The 19579-nt window shown below is 33.0% G+C and overlaps 1 pseudogene across 1 annotated transcript; it reads right to left on the bottom strand.

Annotated features, from left to right (window-relative positions):
- Positions 1-5302: 5302 nt before the first annotated feature.
- Positions 5303-19493, bottom strand: LOC148605697 (uncharacterized; annotated as a pseudogene). Its single transcript, XR_015916181.1, has 6 exons — positions 18677-19493; positions 17447-17697; positions 14499-14708; positions 13565-13794; positions 11561-11660; positions 5303-10714 (listed from the first exon to the last, which is right to left on the bottom strand). The product of XR_015916181.1 is annotated as an uncharacterized LOC148605697 (transcript).
- Positions 19494-19579: the final 86 nt, after the last annotated feature.

Raw genomic sequence — 19579 nt, forward strand, 5'->3', positions numbered from 1 at the left:
ACGTCATCATGTTTGTCGTATAGTTTGGTTAATAGTTTAACTTTACCACCAATCTCTAATTGTAGGTCAAGATATGAGGCTGACTTCAAAGTATTTTAGTATCCTTTATCTCTTGTTCCTTGGGTTAGTTGCGATGTATATAAATCCCAAAACCAGGGTTGTTTAACGACAATACGTCATACATATAGCGGAAACTGAGATCAAAGGATCTAGCTAATTGCGTCCTTCGGACCAAATCAGCTTGGAATCAATATTGTTTAAGTGATAACATTTTTTGGTTTAACTTCTTGGGAAAGTATCTGTATTAATTATTTTGTGTATGTTAATTATAACAAGAATGTATATGGTGAATATGTTAAAGAGACAAAAAAGCCCACCATGATAAAAAATGTTGGCTAAAAGCAACGAATGAGTCTTCAATGAACGACGAGTAAACCGTCTCTACTGCGCAGGCTGAAGCACCCCCCCCCCAAAAAAAAAAAATAAAAAAAAAAAATAAATAAAAAAAATTGACAACATTATTACAACTATATTCCTTCTGAACTTTCCTTTTTAATGGATTAATCAATTTATTGGGTGTTATTGAGCATTCCTTGTTTGCGTAGAACATTATCATAAAATATAGGATGGAAGATATCCACACATAATCATCGTTTACAATTCGTCTGTATTTGAGTGTGGGTTCCTTTAATCGGTTGAAATAAATTATGAATGTTTCAGGAGCTTGTCTAATCAGAAACCTTGTTGCAGTAATGTTTTGGTTATATAAAGATTTCGTTCGTTAAAAATCCGAAACATTGTAACAAGAACGATTTTTGATACGTAAACATCACACAAGGGGAAGTAAAATTTTAAAACGGATCGTTAAGAATAGGGAATGAAAAAATAGTTATTTATTCGTAAATTTAGTATAACGTTTATTATATTTGCTTAACTCAAAGAAAGCTCTGCAGGATATGTATCTTCAGTAAAAATATTGAAGTGGTCGTTGTTAAGAGCCAAAGTTTCCTCAAAATATCTGAAGGTGTTATCAAATTTATTTATGTAAGGGTCTTGATAGCCATATATTGTGATTTGTTACAATACAGAAAGAGTTCTGCAATGAGTGTTTTACAATTGGTACCCATAGGAATTCCAATAACTTGACGATAAACAGTATCGATTTGTTTTTTTCTATGGTCATTCTGGAACAGTGTTATGTTGCTACAAGATTGAACTTATCACTACAGAAGTTTTATTATCGTCATCATGAACTCTTGGATTGTTACGGTGTATCTGTCTGCGCCATGAAAACTGATTTGTTCAACGTGTCATAGTTTCTTTTCCTCTTTCGTCCACCCCGGACTTTTTATGAGCAACTGGGCAGAAGGAACATCGTTTAGCTAGATTATTTGATCTCAGTTTCCATTATAGACGAATTGTCGTTAAACAACCCTGGTTTTGGAAATTATATACATCACATCTAACCCAAAGAACTTTGAATAAAGGATACTACAGACACTGTGAAGTCATATCTTGACCTGCAGTTAGAGATTTGTGGTAAAGAAAAACCATTAACCAAACTATACGACAAACGCCATGACTTTTCATTCCGTATTGTCAACTCTCTTTTCACTTGTGGCAACATCCCATCATCACCTACGTGTGGAGTTCATATTACAACATATACGTTATGCCAGAGCGTGCAGTAACTACTCATACTTTTTTTAAACCTTGTTAGACTTCTTACAATTAGGCTTCTGGACTAGGGTAATATTGATACAAGATTTCAGTCAGCACCTCAGGAATTTAATGGTGGTCATCTATAACTCGTGGATTGCTACGATGTATCAATCTGCACATGAGAACAAATTTGTTCAACGTCTCATAGTTTTATTTTCCTCTTTCGTCTGCCCTGAACTTGATTATTTTATGAGCATGTCTGAGGTTGTTTCGTGAAAAGCAGAAGACGCTGTCTACCTGTACACCTGGTCCATGCTCCCAGTTTTTAGTGGAGTTCGAATTGCTCATTTATTTTTGTTACTTAGTATGTATCATTTTAGTAACTTTATGTTAAGTGTTGTGTTTGTCTGTTTTCCATGTCTGGTCTTAGTCCCTGGATTGCATTCTTATTATTTCCGATAGAATCTTGGTTCTCTATAATACTCTTTCAGAATGTTATATTGTTTTCTTGGTCTGTGAATTTCATATTCATTATAAAGAACAGGTTGATATGATAGTGTTAAGGTTGGTTTGAAGCTGAGTGAATATATGATCTGGTTGATCTGTGGATGTTTTTATGCCTGGTTCACTGGGTTTTAAATTTATTTAATGATAAAAAAACGATTTGGTGTTAAAAGTATGGATGAAAACAATTTTTAATTGAATTAAGGAGATAAAACTAAGTTGAATAATAATTTCTACATTTACTTGTTATGATAATAATCTTAGTGTAAGTTATTGTATTCATAATGTTTATATGAAGAAAGTTTATGTCAATATATAACTTTATAAGGTTTTGAATATGATGTTGAGGATGTAAAATATACAGAAACTGAATATGGCTTTTTCTTTTTTTTTTTTCTTTTCCAATCTATGTACTTTTTAGGAGTAAGCACGATTTTGAATATTTATCTTGTTAAATGATTTGTTGTTAATTAGCTATTGTGTTTGCTAATTCGTTTCTTATTTTTTTCAAGTCTTCACAACATATATTTTGGATTATTGATATGTAAAAAAATCTTATTGAAAAAAAACATAAGTCGTTTAATGAAACATCATTTTTGTGATTTTTATGCAGTATTTGATAGCGTGCAAAACAGCTTACCTTATGATAAATCTTAGTTATCTTTCTTTATATTTTTGTAAATATTTTATATGTGTGTATTACATGTTACTTTGTTCGATATACTGTTAATTCCCACCCATTATACGTGACTCTACCAATTCTTGTCTTTTATTGGAATGACCAATATCTGGTCAAGTGCAGTTATAACAGATTTGAAATTCATCTAATAACAGGTCGAGAGAACTACTATATAGACATTGGATACCTGTACATATATAGGTGATAGTCTGTAGTGACCTACGTCATCATCATTGTAAGTTACTATAAATTGTTCTCACATGTTTGAATATAATTTTAGATACATTTTAACTGATATATCCACCTAACAACTTTTGTTAAAGTCTTTCTTTGTACCTTGAATATTAAATGTATAAAGAAGTACTTCCATGAACCGATTGATCGGCAGTACTTAATTACAAGTATTTAAAGTTATCATGCGCCTCAACAGAAAATGCATTATCGCGTAATTACATAAAAGTAAAATCCTTTCAGCGAGATCAAATATCCATATTATTCTTGTGTGAGCATTGCATCGATATAAATATATAAACCAATATGCTTTTTAAATAATGTGGAATTATAAATTACGCGTGTCTGTCAATGCAGAATTAGTAGACCGTTTGTCATTGGACAACACGTGTCAACGGAGTTTGGTGTTTGCTCCTTGTTTGTTGTATTAGGCATTTCAGAATTCTAGTGGTCACGACAAGTATAATAGTGATGGAACGAATTGTGCACCAGGGGCACAGCGATATTACGACTGTGTGTTGAAAATGGACACTATACCAAAATTCCAACCGTTTTACAATATCTACCTCCATTGATGCATTAAGAAAGTAATTTCGATTCATTTCTTTCAAAACGAAAAAGACTACTGCCAGTTGCAATACATATTTATATTTGGAGATTCCATTTTTTTTTATTGAAACAGGAGCAATAAATGATGTTTCTAAATCTAGGTTTTGTCTTAATTTGTTGCGATTTAGTGTTGCAATGTCGAATGTCTTAGTTATGTAAAGCTGAATATTGATCTGCCAACAGATCTTCTGAAATGTTTGAATCTATATAAAATTCATACACAGTCATTGGAACATTTCGGATCTTATTGACAACTCGTTTCAAGAGGGTTGGAACATAAATTTGTTGATTAAACTATAAAGCTTTGTTTGTACGACTTCCTATGTAGTTAAGGTGGCAAATATTTTGACACGAGATCACGAATCGTCGGTTAAATTAATATTAAACTGACTTGTGACTATCATGGATGTCTTGCTTTGATACCTTGCATTGCCTACAATAGATAGCACCGTGGGTCTCAACATTCGTAAATTCTTTTCTTTAACCTTTACCTTACAAGCAGCTAAATTAAGTTTTAGCGGGTCTGGTTCATAATTGCAATGAGAATCACTGAGAAAGTAATCAAGGAAACCAAGGTTACAGCGGTAATCAAATGAATGTAATCCAGGGACAAAGACAAGACATGGAAAACAGACATACACAACAAAGAACATAAAGTAACTAAAATAATACATACAATGTAACAAAAGCAAATGAGCAACACGGACTCCACTAAAAACTGGGAGCACGAACCAGGTGTACCGGTAGGGTAAGTGTCTTCTGCTTTTCTAGAAACACCCGCCGAGTTGCTCATAAAAGTCAATTCCAGGGAAGACGAAAGAGGAAAGGAAAACTATGACACGTTGAACAAATGTTTTCATGGCGAAGATGGATACATCGTAACGATCCACGAGTTCATGATGACGACCATAAAACTTTTGTAGTGATGACTTTAATATTGTAGCAACATAACATTGTTCCAGAAATCTATTTGTTAGAATTCTAGCGAGATACAAAAAAGCCTGCGTAGTTTCTGCAAGTTCTGGAAGGAATGCATTGAGAACGAGTGTATATGAACAATAATAATAATTATTTATACTCTATTTATTTGTTTTTATCTGTCTAAGTGTAGATTCTTACTTTTTTGCCACAGACCTTCTGTTTCTGCGCTATTTCCGAACCATATCAGGTTTGTCTGAAAACCATATTTAGGAGGCTATCTCAAAAATATTATCTTCACGCACACAGGCATTGCTGTTGAGTTCATATGCACCTTAGAAATACTATTTGAAAGGAAAGTTAAGACATTTTGATGAATCATCAGTATTTACAGTGGACAGTTCTACATAATAATATTTAAAGGCAAATTATAAAACATTTTCCTTTCATGTGCTTCTCCTGTTTCGTGTTTTGAAAGTATTACACGCAAATAAAATAGTTTAAAGGGAATATGAACTTACTTCAACATTATTCTTTAATTCATTTTGTATGCAAAAAAAAAGAGATAAAAAGTTTCCGATTTAGCCATGATATATTGTGTAAACCTTAAAACACCGAATATATTTTTTTATTAAAACAATACAAAATAAAAAAGTTAAGTATTATCACATAGCATGTCAACTCGAGTATTTTCGGCAAGGTAAAATTTGTCTTTGCAAAACGTTTATTGTTTGAAGAAAATGTTATCCTCAAGCATTTAAATAAAATTAAATTAAACGGACAAAATGTAGTATAATCAAAATATTTCAAAGAAGATAGAAAACAAAAACATACATTTTTTATTACATAGGTCAAGTAAATCATGCAAAAACTATAACTATTACAAAATGTTAATATCATACACAATCTATATAATTTCAATCTCAAAAGCGGGACAACAAAACGACAAAATAAAACTGGCTATTTGGTCTGTAACTGTTTCTGTGTTAGAAACAAAAGTAAATTTGGAAGGTATTTGAAATGCACGATTTACCTCCAGACCCGTCGAATTACTTTAAAAAGACAGTTTCTTAAAGTAATTTTGTGCCGATGACAGCCCCATTTTGCCTGGATCTTATGTCAGTGTTTCAACAGGGGATTGTTAAATTGAAAACGACAAGGTACATGCACAAATCATTTCCGAATTTTCTCTATCATAGTTTTCAAGATATTGGCTGAAAACAATAAAAGAACGTCTTTTTTCACCTGTTATGGGCAAAAACTCGTACATGGAGTCGTCTGACAACTTTGATCCATCGAGAACTTTGTAAGCCTTAAAATAACGATCATTTCAGCAGTGGAAAAATATTGGCTTAACCTAAAGGTTTTGGAGATATATGCGTAACACTACTATCCAAACAGTCATTTTGTTAATGATATCCTAAACAAACAAAATTACCAACAAAAAGTCAAAAAAGGGCAATAACTCCAACATCAGTAAACATATTTTCACCAAAATTTGACCACAGATAGATCTCATAATGCTGAATACTTTTATTGAATCATAATTTGGTTAAACTTAACGATTTTTGGAGATATACGCAAAAATCTGCTGTCTGACCCTTATGTAATCGCGGCTGTCTTTTTTTTTCAGATCAAAAATCAAAACGGTAATTTTGTGCAGGATACTCTACACAGGCAAAACAAAATTTCACTCGAAATTCATGTTAATCGAGTTTCACATGACATTAATGTGATTTTCACGTGAAATTCACTTAACATTAATTGCATATGAACACTTCACGTGAAGGCTCGATTCACCCGAATTTCACGTGAACTCTGTCACAAAGTCAAGTTGCCCCGTTCGGGTGAAAATCATATGAAATTCGTGTAAAAAATCGTGTGAAATAAATTTGCTTGTGTAAGGAACAAACATCTTAAGCTTCATCCAAGTGTTGTTTTCATTTTTTGTGTTATTACAACAAAATTGATATCTTGGGACAGCATTTATAGTGTAATGTCCTTTCACTTGAATTCTTTCTGAATTGTACAATTACAATATGTGACAGAATTTGTGGAAAATTCAGGTGAATCAAGTGTTTATATGGACTCTCTCACGAAATTCATGTAAAGTGAGTTTTACGTGAAAATCATGTGAGTTTCATACGAAGTTCACGTGCATTATGGGAAGCTCGATTCTCATGAATTATATATGAACAATATGTGCCTGTGTAAAATATTAATTCAAATGATCAGAAAAAGTACAACTTACTTAAAAGTGATAGGCAAACCGGTTTGTTTACATAAAGTACGGCGGAAATACTAGGACATAACCGCTTTTAAATAGTTAAGTTAATTAGAAACATTGGAAGAAAGACTAAACATATTTTTTTCCTAATTTGAGCAGACTATAAAGCATAGTTCTAAGCAGTTTCGTAAAACACAAATTTTGACTTCGAAGTTAGAATACGCTAAGGCATTGTACATCTGAAGACATGGTAAAACCACTAGTAAAAAAAATCTAACACAAAATACATAGATTCAGACTCAAGTCAAATAAGGAAAACGTGATATCCATCCATTTGTCCAATTATAAATATATCATTCCAAAGCACTAAAATACTTTAAGGTGACCCACTTCTTTCAAGGTTATATTTTCTGTGGGTTACTCGGATTTTTGACAATATTTACAACATATTTGCTTCGGGCGTGCACTTGTTATGTTCACTATATAAATGCATAAATTTGCAATTAATAAAAAAAATAAAATGAAGGTGGTACTTTAAGCAGTGGTTGTATCGTGCTAAAATTTAGAGAGATACTCTGTCATAAACAGTAGCGATTTTAAGCTCACTAAATTAACAAAATAGTATTTATGTTTGAAAAGTGAAGCAATTTATTGAAGAAATAAATGAAATGATCATGTATTATATTTAAGAATCAGGCAGAAGGTGAAACATGGTATGACAAAAATAGTATAATTTGACTATTTGCACCATCATAATAACGAAAAACAGTCACGATTTTATGTAGCAAGCTGCACTAGTGACTTTCAATGAAAGGTATTGACAATGAACATTTCAAGGGCAGAAACGTCATTTTTCGAAGATTCTATTTTCTGATTTTCCCATTTTGCCTGATGTTTGCAACCACTTACACTTACATTATTACTTGTATGATGCTTATTAAATAACTTAAGCAACACTCATTTGTAAAAGCAAACGTTGATAGCCGGTACTTTATGTACAGTTTACAACATTAATTAACTTATCTAACCGTTGTAATATTGAACTTATTGAAATGTTTAGATTAGAAAGTTCAGAGCGAACCGAAAGTGGTTTTTCAAGTTGAGAAACGCACTTTTATTTCTCCTTTTTGAAAGACATAGTATCAGATACAGTATATGTTGAATGACAAAATTATAGGTCAAACACCGGGGTAATTGGTTCTCTGCTAAAGCGTTTTATTGGAAACTTATTCGCATACTAGCGACTGAAAAAAAGTGAAAAAAGAAAACAAAAACAAACAAAAACAAAAATGGTTAAAAAGAAAAAAGATAAATTGCAGTTTGCTTTCATTTAACACGTAGAAAATGTAAAAGTAGACACGTAAATTAAAATAAATATATAAATACACGGAAAAATAAGCAGTAAAAAAACACATGATACAGTAGTTCCATTGGAATGAACTTTTTTTTTAAATGTTATATAAAACAAGAACAAGTAGACTAAAAATGATGAAACTCATGAAAATAAGACAAGACAAATACGTATGATATGTTAATATCTTCACTATATATAATACAAAATAAAAAGGAATGAAGAAAAAGGTTATTCTAATAAAATAAATATGAACATGCAATATAGAAATAAAAATGAGCAACACGAAAAGCAAACTTTCTATGCATAAAATAAACATATTATTCAAAGCTAGTTTATATATTCTTCTTTACAATGGAAATACAATTATTCATTTTGTAATGTTATGAAATGTTAATATTATGCAAAATGTTTATATTTCATCTCTTCGACACTTTTCAAATTCCTGTTTAAAACGTAAAAATGTGACCTTCAATGCTCATTTCTGAATTATAAAGCAGATCCAAGACATTCAATTTAAAAATATAATAATTACAAAAGAAACAATGGAACGAAACCCAGTCAGTAACAAATAAAACAAAAAAAAAATGCAACAAGGACAGACCGATTAACACGGTGTAAGTAAGATACTTATCAAAAACGAATAAGTCTAGCTTTTAAAGGCGGCGGTTTGTTCATTCGCCATTCTTCCAAAATTTTCACTATTTCCAAATTTCCTTTTCTCCGGGCAGTTTCAAGAGGCGACTCCTTATTGTCTATAAATATGAAGTTTGGTACCGCTCCATATTTCAACAGAAGCTCTACTATGACCTTGTGACCTTTATCACATGCTACATTTAAAGGTAACCATGCGTCGTGCCGATAAGAATTTACTTCTGCTCCTCCTTTGAGTAAAATCTCGGTGTTTTCTGCGATTCCGGTGCCGGACGCCGCAAATAGTGGTGTATCCCCAGTATCTGTTGTGTATGCGTTAACGTTTGCTCCTTTTGCCCATAGTTGCCTAATGATTTCAGTATGTCCATGCAAGCAGGCAATGTACAGAGGAGACTGTCCTGAAGCAATTAGACTATCTTCAACTCTAGCTCCGTTTTTCAGCAGGATCTCAACAAGTTTAGTGTGGCCATTTTGACAAGCTACAAAAAGAGGTGATGCACCGATATCTCTTCGACCAATATTTACGTCTGCTTGCTTTGTAAGAAGAAGTTTCACTATTTCTTCATGACCTTCTTGACAAGCGAAATACAAAGGCGAAATTCCTTCAGCTTTTGCTTGCATATTTATATCGGGGTGGCACTCTAATAATATCTTAGTTATTTTCGTTAAGCCTTTTTCACAGGCTTTATGCAGTTCGGAAATTCTGAACTCTGTTTGGCCTTTAATCATATCAGCTTCCGTTTTGGATAATATACGGACCACGTCTCTATGCTCATTGACACATGCTATAGCTAACGGTGTTAGCCCATATGGTGATGCGCATTTATCATATTCAGCTCCATGTTTTAACAACAACTGCACGATATCTTGGTATCCATGTTCACTAGCTAAATATAAAGGAGACGGTCCATCAGTTGTAACGCATTGGTTGACATCTACCAGATTGTCTATTAGAGTCTCGATTGCACTTATGCGGACGTTTTCAATAGCAGTAAGTAGTGGTGTAGTTTTATGGTATCCAGCCTTATTTATATCTAACTCGTAGTGTAGACACCATACAATCCATTCGGTATCGTCATAATGGCAACACAATATAAGTAAGCATTCACCTAAAACGTGATCACTTGTATGTGCAAGCTGATACTGTTTGGCATCCTCAAATGAGTTTACATACTCCAAGAAAGTCTTTCTGAACCGATGATCTTTCATGTTGCGACTCATGAACACATCTACAATTTGACCATTCAGCCAGTCATCAATTAATCTCTGAAAGTACATGTACTGCTGCTCGGGATCTGAAACCACGATGAAGAATTCGTCTGTGGGTTTTTCATCAACAAACAAAAAGCGTTCGCTTATTAACCTGCTGCTTGCATTTTTTATTAAACAGGTCAACATTTTTTTACCAAAGTAGTATGCAAGGAAGTCAAATAACTTGTCATGGACTGTCTTGTAGACTCCACCATCATTATCCAGAAATGTGTTTCGCAATAGATTCAGATCATTCATCACTACAGTCCCAGGCGTGTCTCTGTCCAGCTGACATGCTTCAAGAATGTTTTCGATAATCGTTTTTTCGAAAAATTGCCACAGAAGTTATCAACCATAAAAAGCATCTCTGTGCTTATTGTGCTGTATAGTTTCAGTTCACGCGGGTCATCAATGGGAATAACTATGAATCCATTTTTTGACATGTCTAAAATGACATGCCTCAGAGTTGCTGTTTTACCCGTGCATGAATTACCGACTATGGTCACACATTTATTTTTCTGAACACGTTTGAGGATAACGTTTGCTGCTTTTGTCACAACAAAATCTTTGTCATCATCCTCCCATTTTGCTAGTTTTTCACCCACCTTTTTAATGATTAATACCTCACCTGGAATTAATAAAATGTCCAATTACCAATTAGCAATTAACAAAGAATCACTTTTATACGGCTAAAATTCAAGCATTGATGAATTTTATTTAAAATACATATTAGTATAGCCAAATCTTAAAGAACATGGTATGAAGGTCTTAGTTTACTTTCGTTTTCCTTATCGAAATGTAATGAAATCCAAATTTCGATCGTTATTTTATTGTTTACTTCTTCCCTGACCTCAAACCGCTGCAATACAATGACACATCTGTTTATTGCTTTTCTCAAAACTCCATCGCGTAGAAATGGAGACTTTATTGACTGTTAATGAACCTTTGATCAGTCAAATGAACTCAGGTTGCCAAAGAATTCATGTTTAATTAGGACAATTTAAAATATATCTGCACATATTTGAACTCGCCACATAAGGTTATCTTTTTCCAAACGTAGTTACTAATAAAATAATCAATTTGAATTAGTGAATAATCAAAATATTATCACAAGTGCCGAAGAACACCTTGATTTAACGAGTGTGCGGAACTTGTACCGCGCTTAACTTAAATCCTCACGCATTTTTGGCACGAGTGATCATATGTTGGTTATTGACGATAACCAACTGATTACACTTTTTATTATATAGATTTTGTTCAAAACTTAAGGATATTTTCAACATGAATTGTTAATTTTTTAATTGGCGGATTGTTATCAGAATTGTGACTTTTTAGCGGGAGAAAGACTGAGAGTGAAATTACCAAACTTATTTCACAGTTTGAATTATCAAAAGTTATTACACTCAGAACAGTCGATAAAACACTGCTATCCATATAATAAGAAATACATGTATTAACAATGAGCGTGACTTACTATTAAGATTGGCTTCCATTTGCGAAATTCTGTTTAGCTGTTGCTTCTTAAGCTTCATTGCTAAGTAGTAGAACTGATTTCCTCCTAGTCTTTTTATAGTCTAGAAAAAATCATGAATGCATTTACAAAACAAAGTATTGTATAAGAGTAATCAAGGGAACCAATGTTCTAGCGGTAATCAAAAGAATGTAACCCAGGGACAAAGACCAGATATGGAAGACAGACATACACACCAAAGAACATTATGTAACTAAAATCATACATACAAAGTAACAAAGCAAATGAGCAACTCGGACTCCACTAACAAATGGGAGCATGGACCAGGTGCACCGGTAAAATAAACGTCAAATTGGATCATTACAACTAGTTTTAATTATTTTCTTACATTTTGTAAAAATGCTAATACTTTTTTATTATTTGTCGTCCTCAAAAACTGAAAACTGATTGACCGACATAAAGTTTCCAGATGTGACAGCCTCTCCTAGTTCTCCACCAAATGGGCTGACCATAATTCTGCGAAAGATATTGTACGCTAATTTATAGCTACGGGGACTTCTATCCAGTCATCTCAATAAATTATAGATCTTTTAGATATACTTTGAATACTTTTTACATAAATGTTTATGCTTTGCGTGATTACTCTTACTATAGGCTTGACTATTTCTACGAAATACGTCCAAAACTCTACTTCTGAATATCAAATATAGGCAAAAAAAGTAAATAAATAGACAATTAAGATAATCTCGCTCAAAGTACAAGTCCTGAACGTGAGAAATGAAACAAAGACGATCTACATGCGCAATGCAGCCAATTGATTATGAAAAAAAAATGAAAACACTGAATTTTATACATCGCATCTACCCCCAAAGAACCCCTATAAAAGAAAATATAAACACTGTGAAGTCAATCTCATATCTTGACCTACATTTAGAGGTCAACGGTAAATGAAAACTATTTACCAAACTTAAGACAAACGTGACTTTTCGTCCTTATTGTCAACTGTCCTTTCATCTGTGGCAGCATCCCTTCAGCACCTAGGAATGGAGTTTTCATATCACAACACATACGTTATTCCAGCGCTTGCCGTAATTTTGCAAACCTTTTGGTACTGAACTAAACGTCTTACAATTAGACTTCTAGAACAGGGCAATGCTGCTGCAAGTTTGAATTCATCACTACAGACGTTTATTGGTCGTCATCATGAACTCGTGGATCGTTACGATGTATTCATCCGAACCATGAAAAGAGATTTGTTCACCGTGTCATAGTTGTCCTTTCCTCTTTCGTCTACTCCGGAATTGACGTTTTTTAGCAACCCATTAGATGTTTCTATAGAAGCAGAGGACGCTTACCCTACCGGTGCACCTGGTACATGCTCCCAGAATGTGCACTTTGTTTTAGTGTAGTCCCAGTTGTTAAGTCATTGTTGTAGTTATGTATATATTACTTTGTTTGTTTTATGTTTTTGTTGTATTTGCCTGTGTCCATGTCTGGTCTGTGTCTCTGGATTACATTCTTTTGATTATCGCTAGTATCTTGGTTCCCTTGATTACTCTTTAAAACAAAGAAATGTCCCGAAGTTAATTCAAGAAACAGTTCTCCCTAACCTCCTGAATCAAACTAAGCCTTATTCCTTGTTCTTACCTCCTAAATCGAAATAATTCTATTATTTATTTTTATATGAGGATTGAACTGTAAATTTTGCATTTCCGCCTACTGATGTTTTTATATTTTCTCAATTTCTAACAATTGATGAAAAATACATCATTGTGCAGTTTGCTTTTGAAGTGTGAGTTAATAGAGAACATCTCAAATTATCCAATGACATGGTATGTATAATATGAATTGTATCCACTACATTCTGAAATTTTAAAATTTATTTGTACTCTTAGCTTTCTTCCAATTATAATGTTTTTTATCCTTTTGCATTATAGAGGATTTGGTCTATTGGTATCCTAAACGTTAATTTGACGAATAACTTTTGCATTATTACACAACACTTACTGTAGTGAAGCAATTCCACATCTCTATAAATTGAGTATTGTCTATGTTGGTATCTGCCAATAAATTCACTTTATTTTCATAGACCGTAATCCTCACTAGATCTGCTACAACAGAAGTGTCACTTTCATCAGGGAACTGATCCCATCCTAATTTTGGTGGTTGCAATTCTGTTAGGTATCTAAGTAGTGTTACCATCAAGGAAACATTAAACGATGATGATTGAGGTTTTCCTGTAGATATCAATATCGTAACCATTAATATGTACTTAAGCAGCGCTTATAATAGAAAATGAAAAAAACCTTAAGCTTGATGAAAGCATTTATGATTAAACAGCATGCATTGATATAATAGACCTTAATAAGCTTCATCAGATGTAATGTTTTATTCATTGCAAGATTAAGCTGAAGACGGGAAATTTGAAGTGATGTTGGTCAATTATGTTCTGTTATGTCAACTTTGAGATTACGGACAGGATAAAAGGCAGTGTGTTTACAGTGTCCTCAATTCGAATCTCTTTCTAGGAGACAAGTTGAAGAAAGTTACTAAATCTTTAGTAACAATATGTCATCTAAACAATAGATGCAAAAATATGACATCATGTCTTAATTGAAGTTAGCTTTAGTTGTTTACAAGGAAAAATGTTTCCGTCAAAAGCGTTGTAACTGTATATGTAACTACCTTGCATGGTTTCAATTTCCAGTTCGTTCGGAAAACTATAAAGTTGTGCAATTTTTATAGAGAATGAACTTTTACCTATTTCCATTAATGATCTTTCTGCCAATTCAGACGCTTTGAAAATAAATGGTTTTCTTAGCATATTGCATATATCAGAAAACCGATTCGTTTTTTTTCCTTCAAAACTTTAATATATTTATTTAAAACTTATAAGTTAAATCGTATTTTGTTTACTGTATTTGTTATTCAATATGTATACCTGATGTAGGAAATAATCGATTCCATTCTTCATCATTAATAATATTATTGTTTTTTAGAAAAGATAGAACTGCAGACCTCTGGTTTAGAACCTGGACTAGGCTTTGAGGACTGAACTCAAAATCAAACTTTGTTTGAACCAAATGTGGAATAATGGACGTCAGTAAAAGGGCTAAACGGGTGTAGTTTTCTTCCTCTATAGTCCTTTTATCTAAAATAGAACAGTTGCACGTTTGAAAATATATGTTGAACAATCAATAACGGTAGTATCTCGCTAATTTGTCTTAACCAGGAAAAAATCATAATTCTTTTTATAAAGGAACATTATTTAGCATACACTTCATATTTAAACTATTCCCTATTGTCCCTATTCCCATAATCGTTTTCCAATTGAAAATTCCCTATCCCCCATATAATACCACTTCACTTTCCTTATCAAATATTTATATTATCAAAAATAATCCAATATTTAAAATTAAATTTTATATCTTCAAATTCTTCAATATTGAAAATGTTATTTTTCATTATATTTGATATATTTTTCAGTTTTTATTTTTCCCATTAATCATTCCTACCCCGTTAAACAATCCCTTATTTACCCATCTTCCGTATTCCATTGAATGGGAAATTTTCTCCATACAAGTACTGTTTCATAGTTTCTTGTTCAAAAGCATGAACATTTCGTATTATTGAAGTATGACATGAGCATTTCTCATATAAGATAGCTGTATACTGACATTGAAAGAACAATTAAACATTGTTCCTTCTAAACATCAGACAGGGGATAGTTCATTATATCTCAAGGAAAACAATGAAATTGTTCTAATACAAGTATAATGACCTTAAACAATGTTAATTTCATTGGATTTGCGAAATACTCTGAAATACTCTTTTAACTAGTTGTAGTGTAAAAAAGTTCTGGAAATTGTCCCGTATTTTATCTGTAGTAGATCGTTACCCAATTTTAAGTCTTAATATCTTCAGTAACAATAACACAGAATCTCTAAAAGAGATAAGACTTGAGTCTAGAAGCATTGTGCACAATTGCCAAGAATCTCTATAACAAATTGGCATTGAGTCCAGAAACTTTTCGCAAAGTTGCGCAAAATCTCTCAAACAGTTGACTTGAGTCTAGAAAAAATTCGAACAATTGTACAGAATCTCTAAATCAGATAAGAATTTTGTCTAGAAACATTGCGAACTATTGCGTCGAATTTCTAATACAGATTTGACTTGAGTCTAGACACATTGCACACAATGGTGCAGAATCTCTTTAACAGAGTAAACTTATGTCAAGAAACATTGCGCACAATTACGCAGAATATCTGTAACAGACTTTAACAGATTATAATTGGGTCAAGAAACATTGCACAAAATTGCACAAAATCTCTATAGCACTGATTCTAAAAACATAGCGCACAATTGTGCACAATCTCTAAAACACAATAGATTTGAGTCTATAAACATTACACATAATTGTGCAGAATCTATGTAACAGATTAAACTAGAGTCTAGAAAGATTGCAAACAGCTGCGCAGAGTCTCTATAACAGATTGGACTTGAGTCAAGAAACATTGCGCACAGTTGCACAGAATATCTACAACAGTAGACTTGATTCTAGGAAAATTGTGAACAACTGTACAGAATATCTTAATCCGATACGACATATGTCTAGAAACATGAATTGTGTCTAGTGCCTAAAAACAATTGTGCGAAATAAAATACAGACAAGAAATACTGCAAACAGTTGCGGAAAGTCTCTAATGCAGATAAGCATTGAGTACAGAAACATTGCAAACAATTTGGAAGAATCCTTAAAACAAAATCTTATGTAAACAATAACACAGAATCTTTAAAACAGGTAACCTTAGTCTTCACCATATAAACCATAACCCTCTACCATATAGTAACCCTAAAACTCTACCATATTATAAACCTAGCCCTCTGGGATATATAACCCTAATACTCTACCATATTGTAAACCTAACCCTCTGGGATATAATAACCCTAAAACTCTACCATATTATAAACCTAACCCTCTGGGATATAATAACCCTAAAACTATACCATATTATAAACCTAACCCTCTGGGATATAATAACCCTAAAACTCTACCATATTATAAACCTAACCCTCTGGGATATAATAACCCTAAAACTCTACCATATTATAAACCTAACCGTCTAGGATATAATAACCCTAACTCTACCATATTATAAACCTAACCTTCTAGGATATAATAACCCTAATCTTTTACCATATAACACTAATCCTCTACCTTATAACAACCCTAATATTTTCCCATATAATAACACTAATAATCTATCTTATAACAACCCTAATTGTTTACCTTAAAATAACACTAACCCTCTACCTTAAAATTACCCTAATCCTCTGCCTTTACCTCTACCCTGATTCAGTTCTATATAATAACCCTCATCCTCTATCATATGATAATCCTACCCCTCTTCCTTGGAATAATCCTAATCATCTACCTAATAATAACCCTAACCCTCTACCTTATGATAATCCTAACCCTCTTCCTGAGAATAACCCTAGCCCTCTCCCATATAACTCTAACCCTGTGCAGTACCTGAACTAATCTGAGCAAGTAAAATTGTGATTGGTCATCGATCAACGATCGGTTTCCTTTCAGTTTTCGATCCGTCAAACCGATCCATTGAACCGGTGATGGTGTCATGTGACCGCTGAGAGATTAATACTTTTTTACGGATTCCGTTGTTTCGTTTGTCATTTTTTTTACAAATATGTGCATGGTATAAGTTTCTGTTACGTCATAAGGTTTGCCTGAAAGTGTTGGAATCGACAGGAAAAAGATATAACGCAAAATTGCGTTCGGTTTTGTTTGATATTCACCTTTTCGACTTAAGAAGTATGTCATGCATTAACATTGTGCTACAAGCAGTAAAAGGAGACTTTAAAAGTTACCTTTAAAAAAAAAACAAGAACAGCCTAAAGAATGATCGCATCCATTCGGAGAGTAGGGTAATATATCACCTTGAATACAACAATCAGATTCATCCTTCATAATTTAACTCCAACGTTTAGACCATCCTATCATATGGTTGAGATAACTGCAAAATGCCTCCTTAACCTAAAACCAAGCTATAAGTCTTCATCAACAATTGTCCAAGACATCTACTTTAGAACAGATGGCGGACAAATTCACCAATGTCGATCTGACAGAGAAAAAAAATAAACAGCTGAATTAAAAGAGGAAATTGGGCTGGATAAGACATACGCTACGATAGCTAACTAAATCAATCAGTAGACAAGCATTGCAATTGAATCCTCAAGGGAAACAGTTGGAAACCCAAGAAACACGAACTGGGACATAAATCAAATATTCGCTATGCATAAAATATCATATTAATAGGTAATCATTTGTACGATTGTTTCCATAATATTCTTTAAATAACACACGTGCGAATCAACGCTGGCGTTTTGTTTTGTCTTGTTTTTTTTTTCGAAATGAAATCATTTTCGACGGTCATAGAAAACTGACCTTTTCAAATGCAGTCTTTTTATGATTTGTGTAATGTACAGTTGGTGTCCTTTTATTTGATATGCAACAATTCCACTTTCTATGAACTTTATCATTGCACTTATTAACATTCCAGTAAAACGAAATTCATATTTGCGATGTACACTTCGTAAGTTTTCATTTGATATGCGACAACCTAATCATATATAACACTTCAGTTTCTGCACACATTGACCCAAACTAACCCATTTTTTCTGGAGACAAAACAGCGATATATCGCTTATTGACAAGATATAGGATAAAAAATAAAACTAGTGGGGAATTTTGCAGCGCATTCCTAATTTTTTATTTACATGAATCGATCTTTCTCCAATATTGTACATATATCCTATGAAGAGCACAGTGTTTTATTCTTTATTTCATGAAACTCATTTTGGGAAAAAAGTTCTGCAGTTTTAGGGTGTGTCATAATTGCTATACTGGACCGGTGTGGTTCTTTAATCGATAAAAACATTTTTTCATGGTTACCGAATTTATAGATTAAACCTACTTAGATACACGAGAGAGAGCGTTCACGGTCTAGTAAATAATTTAATTATAAACGTAGCTTCCTCGTTTTCTTCTACAAAAAACAATACATAAATTTAACAATATCTAAGTGTATTCTTACAAACCTTCAGATGGTGTAGAAGAGAATGTAAAGCTCAGTACAGTCGATGTGGCGCAGGAAACGAGAAAAAGATGTCATCTTTATTCTATTTCCTTGTCTGATTTTAAGGCATAATATTAGGCGTTTTAAATCCACCAACCATAACCTGCACGTTTGAAATTACAGTTTTTTCATGTCATTGAGTTTTCTATTTCATTTCAATTAAAAACCAGTACAGAAATTAGCATTGTATATAGTTTACTCTATTATAGAATAGGGAGACGGTCTCAGTAGTCTCATGAAATCTGTGGCATGCTGGCCTCTAGCTCGGGTACGGACGTTCGTGGGTGTGATCCTCGACGGAGTCGAACCATTGAATTTTAGGAACTTTTTGTAGCCAAATGGGCAGCATAAAAGGAAAGGCTAGGAATTCGGATTGGTGCTGGTTCCTATATACATGCTATTGCTTTAATGAGCATATCCCCTAAAAAAACTTAATAAAAATATGAAAAAATCCGCCAGTCAGGTTGTACATGTACGTCGGACCAGGTCAGTTTCATTGGACAAACGTCCTAGGCCTGAAATGCATTAAATTTCTACTAGATGACGTAAAAATGCAATCAATCAATCTTATTAAAGAGGTGCGTTGGACGAGGGATGCCTCTTAATCTTAGTTCATTTAATAGCATAATAGTATACCCTAGATCACTATGACGTACACGTGTTCTTTCTACAATTTCCATTTAATCCATCGCCTGAATATAGCTGAAATATTTCTGCTCGGGCGTTAAACCCCAACAATCAATCAATCCATTTAATCCTAAAATTTCAATCTTTACAACAAAACAAAACAAAAATTATTCTGACATGAAAATTTGCCACAGAATACGAAACTCACTAAAGTCAATGGAAATCCAAAATTCAATGA

This window comes from Perna viridis, chromosome 10 (genome assembly GCF_037379345.1).
Source record: "Perna viridis isolate PV_CMFRI_1.1 ecotype Kerala chromosome 10, ASM3737934v1, whole genome shotgun sequence".
Lineage (NCBI taxonomy): Eukaryota > Metazoa > Mollusca > Bivalvia > Mytilida > Mytilidae > Perna > Perna viridis.